The 21,875-nt window shown below is 45.6% G+C and overlaps 1 protein-coding gene across 10 annotated transcripts in view; it reads right to left on the minus strand.

Annotated features, from left to right (window-relative positions):
- Nucleotides 1-15,352, minus strand: part of FBXO34 (F-box protein 34) — a 39,363-nt gene extending 24,011 nt beyond the window's left edge. For 6 of the 10 annotated variants that reach the window (XM_021534620.4, XM_021534621.4, XM_021534623.4 and 3 more), the window contains exons 1-2: nucleotides 15,206-15,352; nucleotides 1,559-1,635 (exon numbers count right to left, since the gene is read on the minus strand). The gene's annotated coding sequence lies outside the window, so the exon portion shown is untranslated. Of the gene's footprint in view, nucleotides 1-1,558; nucleotides 1,636-1,947; nucleotides 14,852-15,205 lie in introns of those variants that run through there. The other 4 variants (XM_085581009.1, XM_077783893.2, XM_085581007.1 and 1 more) reach the window with 3 other exon arrangements.
- Between the last annotated feature and the right edge of the window lie 6,523 nt (nucleotides 15,353-21,875).

The raw sequence follows: 21,875 nt of genomic DNA on the forward strand, positions 1-21,875 counted from the left end.
ATGTAAATAAAACACTGCATTGTGCAAAAGTCATTCAGTCTCCCCATCCGTAGATATGAGCAATGGAACCGGGGCCAGGAAAGAGAAACTTGGAACAACATGCAAATATTTCAGTCCCTTATTCCCACTATTCACATCCCAGGCTAAAGCCCATAGCCCTGTCATGCTGAGGGGTGACCATGTTTAAGAATCTGCCCTGTGCAGTGGGTGGGAAAAGGACCATTATCTGTCTTGCCCCTGGACTGCACCCTTTTATTTGTAGTTATTACTGCAAACTGCCTTTTTTTCCAGACAATGGTTGTGTTATTATAGGTACCTTCATGCCGTGCCAAAGCACATACACACAGCAATTCAGAACAATCAGCCTTGTTTTCATGGGAGCAAAGGTTGCAGCCAAATGAAATGGGTGGAGATCACATTAAACAATCTTGGAATCTGCTAATAGGATATAGGAAAATGTGACCATAATGCAGATGCGGAGTTCCCCTTTCACCTTCCAATGTTATGGATAAAATAAAAGCTTTGGAAAACCAATTAAACTGTTTGAACAACATTAAGCAAGTCAAAGTGTTCTCAGGGTGCTTGCAAGACCACTGAGAGGTTCTTTAAAATTAAAGCAGTGCCCTTTCAAAGCTCTGAAACCAGAGAGCATTTCCCCACCCCAGAAACAATGAGCTCTTCCACCACCTGTTTTAAAGATATAGGAGACCTGCAAGTCCTCTGCATCTCCATGGTGAAGAGAAGCTCATCAAGACAACTGTTCCTGTCTTAGAGACAGAATCAGCCCCTCCTCTAAGCGAGGAATTTTCACACTGAGGCACCTTGGTTGGTCAGCTGCAACCTGCATTCCCCTTGTTTGCTTTTGAGATGTGCATTAGTCAGCTTTCTCCTCCCCAAATCTGATTGTGCCTCTGCATGATCGTGCACTGAAGTCATGTCCTTGAGCGTGTGACATCAGTCTGTTGCCATGGCAATGCACAGGGCAGTCCAAAATTCGGTATTATGGCATCACTGCAGGATCAGACAGCAGAACAAGCCAACGCCTGAGAGCTGGTTAATGCAGCACGAACAGCCAAGACATTTCAATCTAAATGTTAAAGTGTAACTGCGCTTCATCACAAATATCCTTTATAAATATGCCTAGAAGCCTCAAGAAAGACAATCCAGAAGGTCACTGAATTGAAGGAAGGAGCAAACCATCATGAATCACTAAAAAGAAGGGCAATATGTTTCCAACCATGGCCACCAAGTATGGAGAAAGCTCAGCTCAGCTCTCTGAATAGAAACCACCATCTGTTCCTAAGGCAACACCAGAGCTGCCTAAAGACATCATCATCCACACAGAAAGAGGGATGGTCCCTCAGCACCCCAAACCAAGTGTTAGGTTGCACCCAGCTTTTCTGGAAATCAGAGACTGGAGGATCACAGCACTGTCAGCCCTTTCAAAGGGACAGCATTACATAAGACACAGTTCTTCAGTTTCAAGCTTTGAAGCAAAGATCAGCACATCATTAACCCAACCTGTAACAAAACTGTGTAGTTAAAAAAAGGGTGGTACCTTCCAAGAGTTGTTATTCCATGTAGGGTTAGACATTACAGTTCTGTTGGTTCCTTACACTCATGAGAATGGCATTTCTGAAGAGCAAAAGGGAAGGAAAAAGGAAATTAGTGACACAGTAAAGGTATTAACAACCACTACCCAGCTCCTAAAACCCAAAAGATCCAGTTTGCCCAGAGCAAAGGGCACATAGGAACAACAATCCATGCACTGCTGACGTGGAGATCCACCAATTCAAGGTCTTCAGTGCTGACTGATCGAGTAGACCCCAAAAACAGCCCAGTGGCTGGGCAGAAGCCAATTTGACACCACGAGAGCCCAGGGAGCACAGACAGCAGAGAGGAGGGACCGCCAAGCCCCCAGAAGCCACAGTGGACCCCTTCCTTTACCTCTTCCTCTGCTCCCTTCAAGCACACACGTTCTGGGGTCCAGGTGTGGATTCCCAGTGGCTGCTGTGACCCCCCAAATTCCTCAAGCCCCTGGAGTGCCACTGCTGTTGTACGTCAGCTTCTGTGTAACCTGGCCCCTCCCTGTACGCTTGGCTGGTTTCATTTTGCCTCCTTCCGCTTTCCCTTATTAATCCACGTGTCTCTAATAGCTCAGACAACATTTCCTTCTGCAGAGCTGACCTCCAGCCTTCCCATAACCCCAGACGCACCCACAGTTTCTTCACACTGCCATTAACCAGGCACATTTCATGTTCTCCACACGGATGTAGCCCTCACCCACTTCGAACCCCTCCACCCATGTCCCTGGCTGTAATTACCCCATCCCTCGTTATCTAATACCCAACACAAGCCTTGGGGCTGGGAACCACTGTTCGTTTGGCTCTGCAGTGTCACACACCCCAGTGGTGTTGTATAAATAAATTCCACAACCTGTTTGAGCCTGAGCTTGATCGAGACTTGAATTATCCCCGTTTCCAAGTGACTGCTGCAAATACCTTCGCTCACTCCCTGCTCGCTTACGCAATCAGCCACCAAGGCAGCTCCAGGGCCAAACACCACGACAGCCAACTGCTCCCACGGGCCACAACTGCACAGAAAACAACTTAAATCCCTCTGCTTTTAAATATAAACTGCAGATTATAAAGGGATGAGACAGGCAGAAGCAGACAGCTCTCAGAAATGTGCCTCTGCCTGTCACCTGAAGGACAAGTTCCATGTGCCGGTGTCACCTCACAGCCACCGCAGCGCCCAAGCTTTGCCACAACCCTTAACACTCAGCAGGTTACCCAGTCACAAGTCTGGAGTACCAGGGAGGATGAGATTCTGGAAGCAATTTTGAGCCAAATGGATTTCAGAGCAAAATAAAGCCAGCAGGCTTCATCTCCATGGAGCTCCTGCAACACAACATAGGCTGAGCAAGTCACTCAGGGCAGAGGTCTTTCTTATTAAGTACCTAGTAAATTCAGATTAAAGTCAGACAAGTTTTCCCCCTCCCTCATATAAAAATCAGATGCTATCCTACCCCGAGGAATCAATCCAGCTTCTGCAATAAGGAAAACCTGCTCACAGCTACATGACACCACACACAATCCATAAGATTGTGGTCCTTCAGGTACTCATTAAAAATTTTTTCCCTGGAAAAGTCTCCAGTAACAATTTGCCTTCCATTCATTTTCTGCAGTGAAGATGCATGGTGACTAAGTACTGGATATGGAAGTGTGTGAGAAGTCCCAGTGCAGCCATCCCAGCTCATAAACACACCAGTGTAATGCCATGGACATTCACCTGCTCCCATGTGCCAATTCCAACATCAGAGGGGCCATCAAACCCCTGAGCCAAACACCAGGAAGACAGGAAGGAAGCACCAAGGCACTCCACAGCCATTAAAAGGCAAACAGAAGCCAGAGAAGAGCCAAGGCTGGGTGTATGTGATGGTGTTCACAGGTGGAGGAATTTTGCCCACTCTTAGCAAGGAGCTGTGCTTTTTGCTGATGCTTCCTGTCCATAGGTGAGTCCCTTCCCACCTGGATTTCCCTTGGAGCAGCTTGGCCAACATAAAAGATATCACAGCCCATTTTTTGGCTTCTTTTCCCTACAAAGTCAAGGCACCCAAACTCTTAAAAGGACAGCCTGGCACCTGTGCTCCCATGTGAGACTCACATCCTAAAACCTTCTCCTAAACAAACCATGAGCAAAAGCAAAGAGCACTGTGAGTCAACATCTCCAGCAGGTGGGGGTCAGGCAGCCCTGCCAGGTAACACTCCAGGCTTGAACCTCATTTTTATTTAGGCAATACCCAATCCAACCTGCCAGCCTCCTGCCCCTGCAACATCAGTGGTGAGAAAGAGATACAGGAGTCTGATCAGCTACAGACTCTCAGAAAAAATGTATTTTCCCCCAGTACAAATAAAGAAATACCTCTTTAAAAAAAAGAATGTGATGCAGTTCATCTCATTAAATAAATAACACTGTTCCTATCAAAGTATGGATCCACTACAGCACACAATGCACATGTTGGTTTGCAAAGCATGTTTGGGCCTTTCCCTCTGAAAGCCACACTATAAAAATGTAAGATGCAATTAAGGGGACTTTGCACTCTTTGTTCCTTTGAAATTCACCGCCACTTCACCTTATTTATTCTTAACTGCAGCTTAATGCTGCAGCTGGAGCTACACCACCAACCCTATCAGCCAGCAACACAACCAAGCCTGAACTTACAAAACTATTAACTTTTACAAAGTATATTATATTTTCTTTCCCAAAACAGTTAACCTGCTAACAAATACCTGCCTTAGTGCATTACCATCCTCCCGTTGTCCTGGAGAGAGTTAGCAGGCTTGCAGCAAAACACAGGGAGAGCCAAGCACGCTCTGCCTCCTGGCCAAGCAGAGCCTGCAAGAACAGACCCCCTTTGGGGCAGCGACAGTTGAGGTCAATTTAATGGGAAAACAAACTACTTTTCCATTCAAATCCAAAGCAGAGACAAAGAATTTTATGTGGCTCAGATTGCACAGTCAGCTGTCTTTTTAGGAACGGATCGGATTTAATGGTTCTGTGGCACAGTCCAGAAAAAGTGAGCCTGAAGAGAGTTTAAGGTTTGGCCAGTACTGCACTGTGCAAAGTCCAGGCACTAGTCTGGGGTGATTTTGTGGCCCTAAATAGATACCTTAAAAGTCATCGTCACCAACAGCAGTTCCAGGGATTTTATGAGGCCCTGGCACAGGTTGCCCAGAGAAGCTGTGGCTGCCCCTGGATCCCTGGAAATGTCCAAAGCCAGGTTGGAACAATCTGGGATAGTGGAAGGTGTCCCAGCCCATGGGAGGGGGTTGGAATGAGATGGGCTTAAAGGTTCCTCCCAACCTAAACATTCTGGGATTTTATGATTTCCCAAGGTTCAGCCTGGAGTACAAATTCACTTTTACCCCATTTCAAAGAGAGGCAAAATCTCTCTCCCAGGCTCTGCTGATAGTTCTCTTTTGCATCACATGGACTGCATTTAACACCATTTCTACACCAGAGGAACCAAAATGAGGCAATGCTTCAACCTGACCACCCTCACCAGAGGGACTCGTATTCTGAAGCAGCAGAGATGTGCTCAGGCTCTTTCACTTGACCATTTCAGGGCCTAAGGCAGACAGAGAAGGTAATTAACATGTATTGCTATGGAAAGGAATATAATCCAAACCTTCACTGGTTTATATCTAAACCCTCTGAGACATCTTAATGTCAAAGCTAAACAGATCTTCACCTGGCAAACATTTGGAGAGCTTTCAACTGAAGCTTCCAGGTATGGGAATGCAGTATTTTAGGATATTTTTGCTACACACACTGGGGACATACCTCTAACACAAAGCCCAGAGAATCATCATGACAGCTGCAAAAACAACTTTGTCCTGGCTAACATTCACATAACGAAATTACAGTTTCACTCCAGGGAAAAAGGAAAAAGCACTTAAGTTTTGTTTAGATTGAAGCGCTGTGAGCCACGCCACTTATCTGCTATCAGAGCAGATTGCAGGGCTGCTCCAATGATTGTTCTGTAATGAAGTAACTGGAATTGGAAGGTATGCAATTAGTCCTATCTCCTCCTCCTCTGCCACCTCCCTATCAAGAAGAAAACCAGCACAGACGTTATCACCTCTCCCTGGAGCTCTGCTACCCTCATCACTTAAAATACCCACAAAGCAAAGTAGGGCTGTCACTTACAAGCTGCTAACAAGCCTGGCTTGGCCCTGAGTGGCAGCAAAGGTGATATTCTCAGCATCTCCCTAGGAGAAAGTTGCAGGGCTACCCAATCGGATGCTTTCTCAGGTACCCCCACACACACATATATATTAAGCTTTACATGCCTGCATTTAGCTATTTTAGTAAAAGCAAACCACTTTTGAGAGGGAAGGGAAAAAAGAAAGCACTGCTGTTCCAAGTAGCTTTAGGTTAAAGCATCTCTCAACTAATCCTCCTGGGCATGACCACTGGGAAGTGAATATATTAAACTCAGGACACAGGTATCACTTGCTGGCATTCTGGGTAGTTTTACTGACTCCAGCTTGGCTCATTTTACCTGGGTCATTTACCCTTCCTTCCCCTAAAGAGCTCTGCTTTATGTCTGTAAAGTGGTATGTGCAACTTTCCCATAACTGCAGCTATGAGATGGGAGATGCAAAAAGGCCCCAGACAGCCCACAGCCAAATGGGAACTCGGTGAATCCCTGATTCCAAACTGCAATTCTGATAAAATACAAGCTGACATTTATTCAGGCTCAAAAGCTCACTCATCTCTTCCCCTCCACCCCAGTGATACCCATTGGTCTAATTAAAGACAAGGTTTCTCTCAGCAGCCTCTGCCTTATATATATCCCAGTAAATATATCCCATATATATGGGATATACACATATATAGCCCATATATCCCAGTAAAGTCTCTCTACCTGTGACCCAAGGAGCACAGGGGAGAGCTAGGGGATAGGGGGCATTCCCCAAATCCTTAAAATAAAATAAAAATATTAAAATAACCTTAAAACCACCATTAAACCAACATCAACAAACTTGCTCTGGATAGGTCCACTAGAGATGCAGCAATTTTCACTCAGTGAATTCACTCAGTTGACGGAATTTCACTCAATTTTTACTTGTTCCTCAATATTTACCTAAGTTCTTCCAAATTTCTTAAAAAACATTTCCCCAAAGAGAATGGGCCATCCCTGCAGGATGCACAGGTGCCTTCACTTTGTAGGATTCAGTCAGGTCAGGGATGAAGCCGTATTAACCTCACAAAATCAAAACAAAACCCTTTCCTTGCTCCATACACCTATTGATCCAAACGAGGAAAAAGGGCTAAAAAACCCTTTTTTAAGGCGAGAAGAGTGTGCAGAATGCTGCAGAGACATTTGCTACAAAGGTATGTAAACTACTGCGCTTTATCCTACAATTTACCTCATGGCCTCCAGCTGACACATCAGCTGACACCATCTTAACAACCCCATAAGTAGCTAAAGCTGAACAAAGCAATCATTAGGAAAACTGGTTTAGTCCACTGCTGGTGGCATCCCATGTCCTCTCCATGGAGGAAGCATGACTCAGACTGCTCTGGGCTCCCATCCACAGCACACGCTGCAAAACTGCATTAAAAAGAATTCCCAGCAATTTCTACCAAAGTCACGTCTCCAGCTCCTTCTGCTGAGCGACCAATTCGAAGTGAGATGTTTTATATTTTAATATGACTACATCTGCAGTCTTACTGCATCTAAAAAAATCCATAAGCACTTTAAGAGAAACACAGGGACCTTTTTTTTTCCTTAACACCATAGAAGATGGATTCATTGCTATCAGTAATCCTCCCACAGCCCCAGTTTCAGAAGGAGCAGCAGATTCACAGAGATTTCAGCCGCAAAAACAAGCACTCTGCATCACTTCATTCATCTGTTTATTAAGATAAAGTTACCTCATTAAAAAAATAAACCAAAACAAACAAACAAACAAAAAAAACACCAAACCAATGGTAGAGCATTATCCTTCTTTGGAGAGGAAATAAAGTGAAAAAATGCAAGTCTGTCCCATAGCTGCTGGCAAGCTCTGGTGCACTGATGGTCAAATTGAGGTGTATAAACCCATTTTTGAACACAAATATTTGCTTAAGGATGAGGTTTCCTTTAGAATTCCCTTCCCAAGTGCCTGACACTTGTCTCAAGGTACCATGCTTTGCATGGCCTCATTGTTCAGCAGTGGATCCTCCTCTCCCCAGCACCAGGACACGTGCAGGAGGTCAGGAAGAGAAAGGAATAGGAAAAATCACAGTAGACATCATGGCAAAGCAAGAGCTGCCTTTCAGCAGGAGCAAATGGGGCAGTTCTGCATGGACATTTACAGGGAGCTTGTCTCAAGCTCAGCAGTCAGGGTGGAAGGGAGCACAGAAACTCTGAAGACATAAAAATATTAAAAAGCCCAACACAAGAGCCAAGGTTTCACAATGGAAAGGATTTTTAGACTTTGCAATGAAGGTGAAGCTCAGAACAAAGACCTCAATGAAGAATTTCATAAATGAAAAGAGAACTGGATTGCTCTGGAAGCACATGAACATAATTAATCACAATCCAACACCAGCCACTATCACTGATGCACAAGTCCTGCTTGAACCCAGGGTCCAAACTCTTTTTTAAAATATAGCCTGCAGTATGACACATCTCAGAAAGCCACACCACAGGCACAAGGCATGAGCCTGTCTTTGAAGTTCAGATACACCAGAAAATTACTTCACCTCCCTAGATGCAGAGGGGATAGTGCTGCCTTTGATGCTACAAGAAATTTTGGTCTTAAACTGCCCAAGGACTTCAAATTGGGTCTTGCAGCATGGCAACACCCAAGCCTACACATACACACGAACATAATTATGCCTGGTCTAGACTTGGGGGGAGGGGAAAAAAAAAAAAAGAAAAAGTATTTTCAGTGATGATAGCACGCAAAGAAAATAATAGCACATACAAAGAAACCTCTAGGGTGACTTATGAAGAAGATTTTATGCTTGGCTTTCTGCCAATTAGAGAGGAATTAAAGTGTCTGGCAATATAACCCCGTTCATCCCGAGGAAGAAACTGCATTCTTAAGTGGTCAGCAGAGCAAGAGGGATGAGAAAAGAGGGACAAAAACTCAGGAGTGCAACTGCACATATGAAGCTTCTGATGGTACTGAGACAGAAAGTGGGCACAAATAATTCAGATTTTTAAATTAATCCAGTCTATTGCCTGCAAAAGAAAATCAGCATGTAACAGCTGACTCCAAATGACAGCGTTCCAATAAAGCAGAGCAGTATTTTTTGCTATAAAATTCCAACTGCTTCAATATTTTACTGATTATCCACCTCCACTGACTGCCAACCAGCAAAATCAGTGAAAGGTGGAGGTCACAAAAACAAAAGCAAACCAAGTGGAAAAGGCATGGCTAGACAACTTGGGAAGCTGAAAATATGTCAAAATACAGCCTTTGAGTAAGAAAGAACATTTAGTAGCTATCTGAAATGATGAATTTACATCCAAACTCTTTGGAGCTTAAAATTTTACATCATAAGACCAGTTTTTACCAGAATTAGGACCAGACTTGACATGCCCCAGTTTCCCCAAGGTTACTTTTGGAAACGTATCTACTCTTAAAATGTTTCAAGTGCTCTTCTCATACTGCAGAAGAGCAACCAAAACCTACCTTTTAATTTTACTTTTTTAGAATTATTTTTTTTTACAAGAACTTAACTTCAACACTTTTTTTATCTGAATGACAGAAGGAATTTTGTGTCACATTGCAGGTTGAAAGTTACTGGAAATGGCAGCAAGCTGCTGTTGCTTATATTAAGTCATTGCAAGGAAAAGACAAAAGAAGCTACTGAAGCTTTCAAAACCAAGCCCTGTAAAACACCAAAACCACAAAATGAACCAGAAGTAGCTTAGGAGTTCCTAGGGATGTTTAAAGTTAATAAAAATTCTAAATTAAATGGCTGCTGCTTAGGTTTGCCAAAAAATTATGCAAATTTCCAAAGTTCATACATAGTAATTAGCAGAGCAAAAAGCAGGTCCCAAATAAGTGATGAAGTTAGCCTCGCTCTTATTTCTCCAGCAGATGGAATTAGCTATGTGTGAAGCTATTTTTTTGCAATTGAAGATTAAACATATTATCCTGAATATCAATTCTTAAAGTATAGCACATTGGATATATGCATTCATGGAGCAGGAATATGCAAAAGCCCAGCCTGAATCTTTCTTTTCCATCATTCTGAACAGGACACTGAAGAGGCTGGGGGAAGGTTTACATATTTAAGACTTCATTTTTCAAACTGATTGCTGACAACTTGGTTGAGACAAGTTCTCTCGAAGTACATTTAGAGTTAATAGTACAAACAGGTTTTTCCAAAGAAAAATGTCTTCCCTGACTGAAAATACATCCTCTTGATGTGCTAATTGACAGATCACAAAAAGTCACCCGAACTGCAAGTCCAAACAACATGTGTCAGCAAAGGCTCCTGGGTTTGCCCATTCCTTATCCAAAACCTGGTTCACAGGCATACGCATCATATCCTGTGTGATACAAATTCACCTTTTTTATACTTATGATGGATTTGCCCCTTGCTTCACTCTTCAAAAGACAAAACCTTCCCCTCAGCCCTGCAGCTCTCCAGCAAGGGCTGAACCTCATGTGTGCCCTTGACCAAAATACTCCACCTGGGCTCCATATTCTCAATTTAATTTCTCCACCTCTGGAGTCCAGGGCTGCCCCACCACAGCAAGTTCCTCTCAAAGACACTGAAAGACACAGCAATTTTCCTCTGGTGTCAGGCTGCATTTTATCTTTCTTAGAACAGCACAAGCCATGAAAGTTCATATCAACACATCCATCCAGTTTAGGGGGCACCACCCAGCAGAAGCAGGAGAGTCTTGAGAAGGTGCAGGAAGGACAACCAAAACCAAATTACTGTACTGACCACAAAGAAAGTGGATAAGCTTCTTCCTAACACCAGCTTCCAAGCAGAAAACTGGTAAAAGAAGTAAAAACAAACTAAAAGTCTCTTCCTACATGAATATTACTTTCAGGAAGCCCAGAAAAGATTTCTAGAATCTGTGTGTGTTACAAAAAGAACCCAAAACTTTCATCATTAAAAGAACGTAGGGAGGGGAAGGTAAAGTTTAATGTTAATTTCCAAGTCAAGTAAGTGACACCCTGGATTGAATACTATTAACCAAAATTGTGCAAGTTAAAAGTGGATGTACTGAAAGCAGCAGAAATCCTGCCTGCAACAAAATGAGAATTCTCTTACAAAAATACTTCTGTGGCCAAATGAAACACTGAGTTTAAGTAAGAAAGCAAGCACTTACACCTATCGTGTTCTCCCCCTCTTCCTTCTCATCTAGGGAGTCTCATTTATCTCAAAGCAATCAAAAGAAAACACTTTGATTTTTAAAGTCAAAAAAGTTGCAGAAATTACAGCCCTGTCTGGCACGAACAAATAATATTTCTGAAATCAAAAGATTCTCCAAGTTAGGGGAAGGGCAAAAACAGTCCTGAATAACTTAGTTTGCATAGCCCAATTCCTGCCAAAACAGTTCTGTAAATCCCATGGTAGTTCAGATAATTTCCATTCTTAGAAAAAAAAAAAAAAAAGCTAGATCGAACATTAGCAACATTAATTGTGTGATATGACCTGAATGATGCAAGAACAAGTAGTTAAGTGAACCACAGCATCTGCTGAATTTTTAATCACTAGTTGTTTTGCTGCAAGGCAGAAGAACACTGTATATCAGCTTCCAAGTACTGCACGGAATGGCACATTAGGACAGCAAGATTTCAACTGGCAGGAATTCTGCCTCCCTGCTACCCAAATGCCATCACTTCGCTGTGAACTGCAGACAGAGCAGTTTCTAAAGCAGGATTATTTTTTAATCACACAGGAAAAAAAAAAAAATCAACTAGCACTATTTTCTGCTCCCCAAGATACCAGCCAGCCATTTCTAATTTTTTTTTTTTCTAAAGCTGACACTTTATTAACAGCCATTTATGCATCCTCCTGTAGTTTATTTCTACTCTCCAAACAGCTTTAAGCAGTCATGTGGCTGCCCAGCAGCAAGTTGCTACTAAAGAGGTGGTTGAACCTGGGATGTGTAGGAAGGTGATCTGTGTAAACATTCGTATTGGGCCTGTACTGCAACAGCAGGAGCAGCTGGAACATGTTGGGACACACCTGAGCTATATTTATATATTTAATCCATCTCTCCCTGACACCCATTGCAATGACACTGCAGACACCCAAATTTGGACAGCCAGGTCATAGTACTACTGATGCTCATCCTGTACCTGCACCAGACATCCTGTTGTGATTTCTCTGTGTTTGATACCCAAAATAGTTAAATAAACCAACTACCATGCCTACAGCTGTAAATACAACTCCAGTTATGCTCTAGGCGTAAAACTGCAACAGTAGGATTAGCAAGTGATACAGCAGATATTCCCCTTCTACAACAAAGACAAAAAAAAAATAAAGTTATTTGGGGAATAAACACTAAATCCTCAACTACAATGTGAATTCCAAACACAAATACCACAATTAGAGGCAGAATCTGAACTATGGACAATTATTCCATTTCATATTTTAGGGGTGAAAAAAGGACATTTTTTAAAAAAAGGACAACACTCCTACATTAAAGAAAGACTGTCACACTGACTTTAATAGACTCTAAGTTTAATAAGTTAATAGAATCAAAATAGCTTAGAAAACAAGCCAGTAAAATATGGGACAAATAAAAATGAAGCAGCCACACATACCAAAGCAGCATTCCTGTGCCCTCCTTCCTGCAGAGCCTACAGAAGAGGATCTCTAACTCACAACTTTCACTAAATCAGTATTTCCTTCAAAAGCTCAAATCTATGGATTGGAACATCCAGTGACCAAATAATCCACAAGAGACAAAAAAATCCCAGCAGACAAGGGCAAGAGAGACACTTCCCAGGCTATATTATCTTTCATGATGGGTTTAGGATCAGTCCTGTGTTTTCTTTATAGGCTCAGCCATCAGACCCAAGAAAAGCTGCTCTCTTTTCTGAAACCTGGTGGGAATATTGGAACAAGAATATTGGAATATACCCTAGCTGCTGGGAATACAACAACCTCTGTGTGAGGATTATACCAAAATGCTGTTTGGGTTATGCTACAGAGCACTGAGAAGTGCAAATAACACATCGTGATGAAGGTGTTGACACCTGGAACCTCAGGGGGTGTTATTACCCAGGCAGTGTCGTGCATCCACTACACAGCACTCACCTTCACATCACCCAAACCTAACCTGGCACCTCCACACCCCAAAACCACACTCCTTCCTGGAGCTGCAGACCAGCCTGTGATCAACATCCGCAGCACAAGGTTCAAGATGAGCTTCCAAATTTAAGAGACACAGAAGGAGTTTTATAACCTTTAAGTCACTCAGCTGCAGTTTAGCACTTAACAAGGCACTCACTCACAATTCTTCACAATCCTTCTCCAAATGGGGAAAAGATTTTAAAGAGCATTTAGTGCAAGTGAAACATCCCCAGCTTTCTCCTCAGCCTCCAGTCGCTCTCCCATTAAATATGAAAGCGACAACTTAGTCTTACTGAACATGCAGGATGATTTTAAGACAGTGGTATTAAATCAAATCCCACAATTTTTCACACCTATTAAATTGTTACTCTGTCATTAGGTGGGGAGATTTTGATAAGCATTATGCAATTAACAGACAGTGCCTTTGTTACCAGGCTGCTCGTGATGAAGCCCAGGCTCCTTGACATTCCATTTCTTCCCCTCAAAGGCTCTGTGCTACAGCAAATTTATGGGTTTTAGCATGTAAGAGGAGAATTGGGCAGGTTACCTTCAAAATCAGTCAATAAGGCCCTTTCACTCAGGCTAGGGGAAGGCGGGTGGCTGCTGGAAAGCAACACAAGGCACTCCCTTCCCCCTCCCCTCAGGACCCAAAAATGCTGCGTTCAAAACACTCCCATCCCCTGCAGCAAGGGATTAGCCATTTATTAAAAAGGAATCAAAACACTGTAAAAGGCTTCCAGTTAAGATTTCAAGAGAAAAAAAATAAAATAAAAAAAGAAAAAACAAAAACATTAACACCGGTAGAACCAGAGTCACATTAGGAATTCGTCTGGGCATTGAAGAACAAGCAGCTCAAACAAGCAGGATGTCGTTTGTCCCAATGATGCTGATCAAATGGTTCAAAAGGGCAGATTTAGATTAATTTTTTCTTTTTTTTCTTTTTACTCAGTCATTTTGCTGTCTCCACACCCAGCAATAACAGCATTCACAACCTACAGACATTTAGACTTTGGACTTTTAAGACAACTACCTACCTCCACGCTTGTTTTTTCAGGGGATTTTTTGGCTCTTCTCTAGGGGTGACAGACAATTATAATGGCCAATTATGTAAAACCTTTCATCCGAGAAAACACGAAGCACTACGCAAAACACTCATTAAGACTCTCGGCTGCAGCCTGCGCCGCACGTTCGCCTGTTCCACAGCTCCCCTGGATATCTCCAGCCACCAAAACTGGATGCCGAGCGCTGTGGCACGGCCAGGACAGCGCCCAGCAGGGCAGGGCCAGCCCGGGAGTACTTACACGGCCTCGCAGGCGGGTTTTACAGCCCGCAACACGCTCCGGGCTGCTGGGGATGAGCTTCGCAGCCCCATCCGAGCCGGTTATTTAAAAACAGAGCAGAGACACACGCGGCTGCTGGGCGTTGTACGAAGCACCTCGCAGGACGAGCCTTAGACTCACTTGTCCGGCTGAGCCAAGCAGATTTTTCCAACTGGGAGCCGCATGGCATAAGTCAATAATCTGGGTTTACTGAAGAAATTAAAAGCTACGCTTATTGTTTCGAGTAAGGCCTTGGAGGAAGTAATTCCGAGAAGAAATCACTTCCACCGTAATTGTACTTTTAACCTTTCCTTAGGTTCTTACGCCATCCCCACGTGAAGGCGTCATTCAAGAATTATCACAATATCTAGTAACCATTAAAGCTCTTTTCGGATCACTGTTTATGTTCAGCGAGTTCACAACCCCTCCCTTCTGAAGGGCGACTGATCGATGTATGAACCACGGGGGAAGCCGTGCAGAAGAAACACCACCAGGAAATGACCGCAACTCAGGAGATCAAAATTTGGGGGGGAAAACACGCGGTTTGGGAGGGGGGTTGCTTTCAAAAGAAGATCCGCGAAAAGACTGACCCGCAGAAAACAGGGGGGGCTCGGTCTCACCGGCCACGCGTGGGACGGGCGCGTTACGCAACCGCGGGGGAGCGGAGATGCTCCGCGCCGCGCACGGTGACCGGGAGCTGCGGGGAACACGGCACCGCTCCCGCCGGGCCGGGAGAGCCGCGGCAGCGCTGCCAGCGGCGCCGGGGAAGGAGCGCCACAAAACCCCCGGGGAGGCCGGGAGCGGGGCGCGGGCGCTGAGAGAGCACCGCGGACAGAATCAAGCGAAAGGGTAAAAGAAAACCAAGCGGAGCGCGCTGCCCTCGGCGCGGCCCCGTCCTGCGGGCGGCAGCGGCCCCTCGGCGGCCCCGCAGCCGCCATGGCCGGCGGAGCGCGGGCGCTGCGGGCGGGCCCCGCTCGCCGCCCGCCGCCCACCTGCCCGCACCGCGCCCAACGCGGCGCCCACCCACCCCTGCCGCGCCCGCGGGAGCCTACCGGGAGCGGGGCCGGAGGACGGGCCGTGGCGGAGCCGCCAGGCTCGGCTCGGCTCGGCTCGGCCGGATCCCCCCTGCGCCCGGCGGCGGCGGGAGGAGCCGGGCGGCCGCGCCAATCCGGGGCGGAGCGGGGCGGGACGCGGAGCCGCCCCCGCGCCGCGCCAGGCACCGGCCGCCCCGCCGCGCCAGGCACCGGGGGCTCGGCTCGGGGCGCTTCCCGGGCTCCTCGCTCCTTGCAAGTGCCTGTTCGAGGCCAGCGAGTTCCAAGGCAGCTCCCGGCGCTGGCGACGCCGTGGTTCTCCGCTGTCCCCGGTGTGCCGGGCTTGCAGCTCACCGATGAGGTTTAGCGACCAACGTGGCACTGAAAGCCACGGGGGTGCCAGTGCCCAGCCCGATGCGGGGACGCCGGCTACTTATCAGTGAGTTTAGTCTGGGCTAAAAATCTGTAAGGTCCTGTGCCGGAGGCCAAAAATTCGTTCGATAAACCTCCTGGCTTTGAAACCTACCGAACTCCCGACTGCAGGGCCAGAAATATCACAGAATCAATTAGGCTGGAAACGATCTCTGAGATCACCGAGTCCAACCCATGACGGAACACCACCCTGTCAACCAGATGATGGCACAGAGTGCCACGTCTAGTTTTTCCTTAAACACCTCCAGGGATGGTGACTCCACCGTCTCCCTGGGCAGTCCATCCCAAAAGAGGTGCAGGGAGGTCATTGGGAGTGTCCCTCCCTACTGCAGCCCCACCAGCGTGGTGCCAGCCTTGCCGGCTCGTTTTGCCAACGTTTCCTCCCCAGCACAATCACTAAATACCCTTTGCTGTCATCTGTCCTTGGCAGAGGCAAACAAGAGCTGCTGGTCCTGCAGTTGATGTATCCACAGCAGTGGTTTGTCATGCAAGTGTCACTCCAGCCATCTGTGCAGTGCTCAAGAAGTCTCAGCCTGCAGAGAGAAAGAGAAGGGCACTAGAGAAATCCTCTGAAACCAAAGGTATTGACAACTAGAGAGAAACACAAAGAGAAGGCATTGGGAAAGGGGAATTAAGTGGTGGCATCAGATGATAGTTTGAAACTAAAAGGGTTTCTATGAGGAGCTTCCCCTCTCCTTAAAAGATTTAGGCAAATCGTTTCCAGTTAGATGATGGAGGCAGGCACCTAACAGAAAAGTCCTGGTTTCTTTCTACCCCAGGGAACAGCAGAAAGTTGTTCAGAGGACATTTAGGTTGGATATCAGGAAAGGTTCACCCAGAGGGTGGTGGGGCACTGCCCAGGCTCCCCGGGAAATGGTCACAGCTCCAAAGCTGCCAGAGCTCAAGAAGCATTTGGAACACGCTCTCAGGCACAGGGTGGGATTGTTGGGGTGTCCGTGCAGGGCCAGGAGTTGGACTGGATGGACCTTGTGGGTGCTTTTCCACTCAGGATATTCTGTGACTCTATGATTCCCTGATCTGCTGGAGGGCAGCACTACTCACTCTCTGGTTACACTACTGAGAGGAGATCCTTGAAACTGTTCTCCAGCTAAAAAGCAGCATAAGTGTGTCAGCACAGCGCTGTGCCATGACAGTCCTGATGAGGGGCAGAGCTAATTAGCCAAAGCCCAGGCTCACATTTACATGGTGTCTCGGATGGCTGAGATGAATCTCCCAAAGTCTCTGGGCCCCTATTGACCACAGCCACGATATACAAATCCCTCCCAGGGTGGGAGGGAAGACAGAGGTAAGATGAGTTGCTGAAGGCTAAATATTAGACGAGGACAGGACAGAAAACAGATCCTACTGTTCTCACCCCTCCAGTACTTTCTCCTCTGAACTGTAACAAACCACAGAACAACAATGGGATTTAGCTGCTGCTGACACAGTAGTCTCCTGTGTTCCACGGGAAAATTCTGTGTTTTGGTATAGGATCAAATGCACATGGGAATAAAACCTATTTACTAGCATGGCCCCACAGTTTGGTGACATGCAGTGAGATGCAAGATACCCCCAGGTGACTTAAAGGGGAATGAAATATCTGTCCTGTCATATTAGAAAAAGGTCTCACAAAGACATGGCCCCAATCTTTTGTTGTAAATTGATAAAGACAGTGAACTGACATTTGCTGCTAAGTGACTTCTAATGATTAAACAACCTTTCTCCTCTCACCCCCTCGAGGCAGTTAGTGATAATATAAGAAAGATTTTGCACATTGTTTAGCTTAAATGGCCATCTGGCCTTTCTGCATTTCAGTAGCCTTGAACATTAAAATAAAACAATAGATAAAGAAAACCAGTCCTATCTTATCAGAGACCTGGAGAAAGTTTAACTCTGTCAGAGAATTAACCAAGTCCTTACAGCTCTTTTATTGTTTCCATCCTAATTAGCAGTCATATTCCTCAGAGCTTATGTTGTACTCCCTAAATCAAGAGAAGAAACTGTCCCTTACTGGCTGTATTAATTTTAACCATGAAATACAACTCTAGCAGTTCCATCCAGCTTCCACAGGAGGTATTCTGCCCCTGGGCAATGGAGACACAATGGAGGCACACACCAAAAAAAGATACAGGTTTTCTGCCAAAATTAAAAAAAAAAAACCAACCAAACTAAACTCACAAAAAAAAAATCACTAAAAAAAAAAAAACCCTGGAATTATTGTGCAAGAAGGGAAAAGGATGCTCTTTTCAGAGAAAAATGTAATGGTCTTGGCCTAAGTCACAAACCTACTTCCTGATGCTGAGATTTCATCTAATCCCACCCCACTGAGTGGTTTCTTCATCTGCTTTTGCTCAGGGGGATAAAAAAAACAATTTCCCAAAGCAACCCACTCAAAGTCACTGGAAACAAAAAAAAAATTTGGTCTCAGCTTATGGTTGGCTTATGGTTGAATCCAGCATTTCTTCTGGGGTAAATTCCCACTCCCCTCTGCCATGGAAAAAAACTAAGAAGGGTTGAATTTGTTTGGAAAGAAGTGTGATATCCTTAAGAATGTGGCCTTGGGCTTTGAAGAAAGCAGCCAGCTAAGGATGCTTTCACCTGCAGTGCTGGAGCAAATTTGTGAGTGAAATCTCTAGCAGCAGGGAACATTTGGTGTAAACACCCTGTAAATAACAGAGGATGCACAGATATGCTGAGATAAAACCACTCAGGCTGTGTTCCCTGTGCACTTTTCATGCTGACATTGCTAGTTTGCATTTTTGTGAAAGCTGGGAGCTTATAAATGTGCTACAACATCCAGCTTTTGGGTATCAGCTGCCAGAGTGCAATAGAATCTCCAGAGTCAGGTACCTTATCCTATTTATAGCCAGAGACACTTCCCAAGGGCAAGTGGAAACTCCCACCTGGGAGCAGAGACCAGCGAGAAAGAAACATCAAAGGAGGAATGTATTAAAGTCACTTTGCATAGCCAGTGTAGGTGTTTCCATCAGCTCAGGATCCCAGGCCCACACGTTGGGGTTAAGGAGTCTGTCAGTGCTCTTTGAAGGATTGGAGCAATAACAAATTCTGTTTAACACCGTGGGTGTCAAGGTTGCATTTGATGCTATTTGTTGTATGTGCTGATCTGAGGGTGGAGAAATACCCAAGAAAGGGAAGACACTCTCCAGGCTCATCCAGGTGGGAGTCCAAACATCTCTCTCTACCTGCTGGTAGAGACCATGGCATCCTCCCAGGTGACAAGCTGAGGCACTGGGGGGTGGCTTCTTCCCATTCCTGGTAAAAATGGGCTGCAGAGCAAAATAAACCACACAGAACAGAGCAAGAGGCTTAACTGTGTTCCCTAGTTGCTCAAAGACAGGAATTTCACTTCTGTTTTCTGCTCCTAGAATTTGTTCTGGTTTTTCAACTAGCAAACACTTCAGATGAAAAGCCTGAGCACAAGTGGGAACAGCAGCCAATGCATCAAAATGAATTTTACTGTTCAATACTTGATTGAGAGGTTATCAATTGAATTTGGCAACCTGTGCCCTCTGCAGTGTTTTATTTTGCCTACAGAGGATTTTCTTTGACTGCATGCAAGTGGCTGTGGGGTACAGCTTTATAACTCCATTTACCTGTACTTTCACCAAAAACATGATCAGAAAATGTAATTATTTCAGGGCTAAATTTGAGGATAGATTTCCCTACACACTCCATATTGCACTTGATATGTGCAAGGGTGGGGAGAATCACCTTCACAAAGAATAATATTCTGTGTGAAGGAATGAAGAGCAGAAGGAGCAAGTTAGCAGATTGCCACATAATGATCTCCTCAGTACAAAATGTATGGGATAATGATAGTTATATTGCCAAGAAATAAAGGTATTTAAATTGGTTCTCAAACCTCAATGGTTAAAATGGGATATTATCATAAAATCATCAGGTCTGTATGAGAACAAGGAGTTCAACCTTTCAGGCATGGCTAATACATGCACAGGATAATGAGTTTAGAAATTCAGATCGCTTGTTTATTTTTATGAAATGGTAATATGTTTATTTCTCTTAGCACAATAAAATCAGTAGCAATCAGGAATTTGACTGGAAAACACCTGATCTGAGTGTTTTAAATGATATTATTTTAAAATCTTAGCATTATTCAAACACACTGAGGCCCTTGTGGTGACCTAAATATTGTCATTGGAAGGTGTCTCTGCAGCATGTTAAGGAACCCCATTCTGGCTGTAACCTACCTGGCTCAGGTAACACCTGCAGAGGTGCACAGCAAACTCAGGGCAGGTACTCAGGTTCCTCAAGGGCCCACAGCTGTGTTATCACTCCTCCTGTTACTTCAGCTCCTGAGATTAAGCCCAGGCCATAGCAAAGCTTCCCAAATTCTGTATGGACACCCATAAGAGTGGAAATGAGCAAAGGTGCCAATCCACACACTCCGAGAAGCAAACAAGTCTTGTTTCAGCATATTCAAGTATGCAGTAAGAAAAAAAAAACAATTTTTGGTTGAAATGATGACACTCCTAAATTCACTTTCTCCCTAAAACTTGTGTTTCAGTATGACTCACATCATTGGATTATATCCTGATATAAGATAGAATTGCTGATGTCCTCAAATTCCGCTGCCATAGAAGAAAAAGAGGAGTAAGAAAATCAGCAAATCCCGAGGATTGCATCGGATTGGACTCTGTACACTCCACAGATCTGAGCTCCCATGGTTCTGTTTAATTGGATCTTTTTCAAACCATCACTTTGGCAGCACTCAGTAACCTCCATGCTGCTGTTTTATTATCTCTAGCAAATAAATGACTGCAGGATTAGGCTGGATGGTCAATATTTGTGACCTTTGCTGTAACCTTTGTCAGTCTGTGCAGAAACGGGGTGACTCTTCCTGGACTGCTCCAGTCTGGGATGCCCAGAGCCACTCACTTTGCTCGCTGCCGTGGGGAACAGCTCTGTTCTCTTACTGTGGTGCTTAATCCATTTATTGCTGTCTTAAAATCGCATTTATATACAAAATTACTGATATACTTGTGTAACGCCGGAGGGGATCCCGCATTTTCAGGCTGCTGGAAGGGCACGGCTGTCTGCTCTGACCACCGCTCCTGCTACTCAGCAGTTTCCCGTTTCCAAACACTTTTTTTTTTTTTTTTTTTCCCTCAAAGCGTCGTCCCCATTTTTGCAGTGCCACCAAGCGGATGGTTCCCCCGTCAGCATTTGAATTTCCCAGGTTACCACTTCTAAACAAACAGTGAATTCTCCAGTAGCTGAGCATTGTGTTAAACGCAACCCACCCCAGCAAACAGCGGGGTTGGTGCGATGGCAGGAAATGAAGGGTCGTTAATAAAAACCACTTTGATAATGCGTTTGAGGCCCTTTCAGACTTGTGAAGACCAGGCTTCGGCTCCTCAGGAGGTGGCACAACGCGGGTATTAAGGTGTGGAGACAGATCTTGTGGGCTCCCCGGTTCAGGAGAGACGTGGAGCTCCTGGAGTGGGTGCGGGGAGGGAGGACAGCGGGAATGGAGCATCTCCCTGCCCAGGAAAGGCTGAAGGAGCTGGGGCTGTTCCGTCTCCAGAGGGAACCTGATCTTTGTCTGTCCCTGTCTGCAGGAAGGGCTCAGAGCCAGGCTCTGCTCCAGGGGCCAGCAATGGCACCAGAGGAACGAGCAGGAGCTGATGCCCACAGGTTCCACCTGAACGTGAGGAAGAACTTCCCTGTGCAGTGACTGAGCCATGAAGAGACACCAGAGAGGGTGTGGAGTTTCCCTCACTGCCGATATATAATATGGATATGTAAAAAGATATTCCCGAGCCGTCTGGACACAATCCCGTTCCTTGTGCTCTGGGACGTCCCTGCTGCAGCAGGCAGATGGGGCCAGAGGAGCCACTGCCGTCCCTTTCAGCTCTGTCCGCTCTGGGATTCGGTGGGTGGTGGGACGGCTCATCACTATCCCTGAGTCCTGCTGGCACTGAGGGCTTTGGAAGCCCAAACGGGTGCCAGATGTCCCCGGTCACAGGCGACCCTCAGGCACAAGCGACCCCCGCCGCCATCTTAGCACCCCCGCGCCCTCAGCGGCTTCACCTCCCTCACTCCACTATCCAATGAGCTGCAAGTATGGGCGGGACATAACCCCAGAAAGCCAATGGAAATTAAGAATTGTCATCGGGCGACCAATAAGCAGCCCGCTGTGGCGTTCCGGCGCTGCCAATCACCGCCCACGGTGAGGCCAAAGGAAGCGGGCGGCCCGCGCTGGCCAATGAGCGTTGGC

Source organism: Lonchura striata, chromosome 5 (assembly GCF_050655825.1).
Source record: "Lonchura striata isolate lonStrDom1 chromosome 5, ASM5065582v1, whole genome shotgun sequence".
Classification (NCBI taxonomy): Eukaryota; Metazoa; Chordata; class Aves; order Passeriformes; family Estrildidae; genus Lonchura; species Lonchura striata.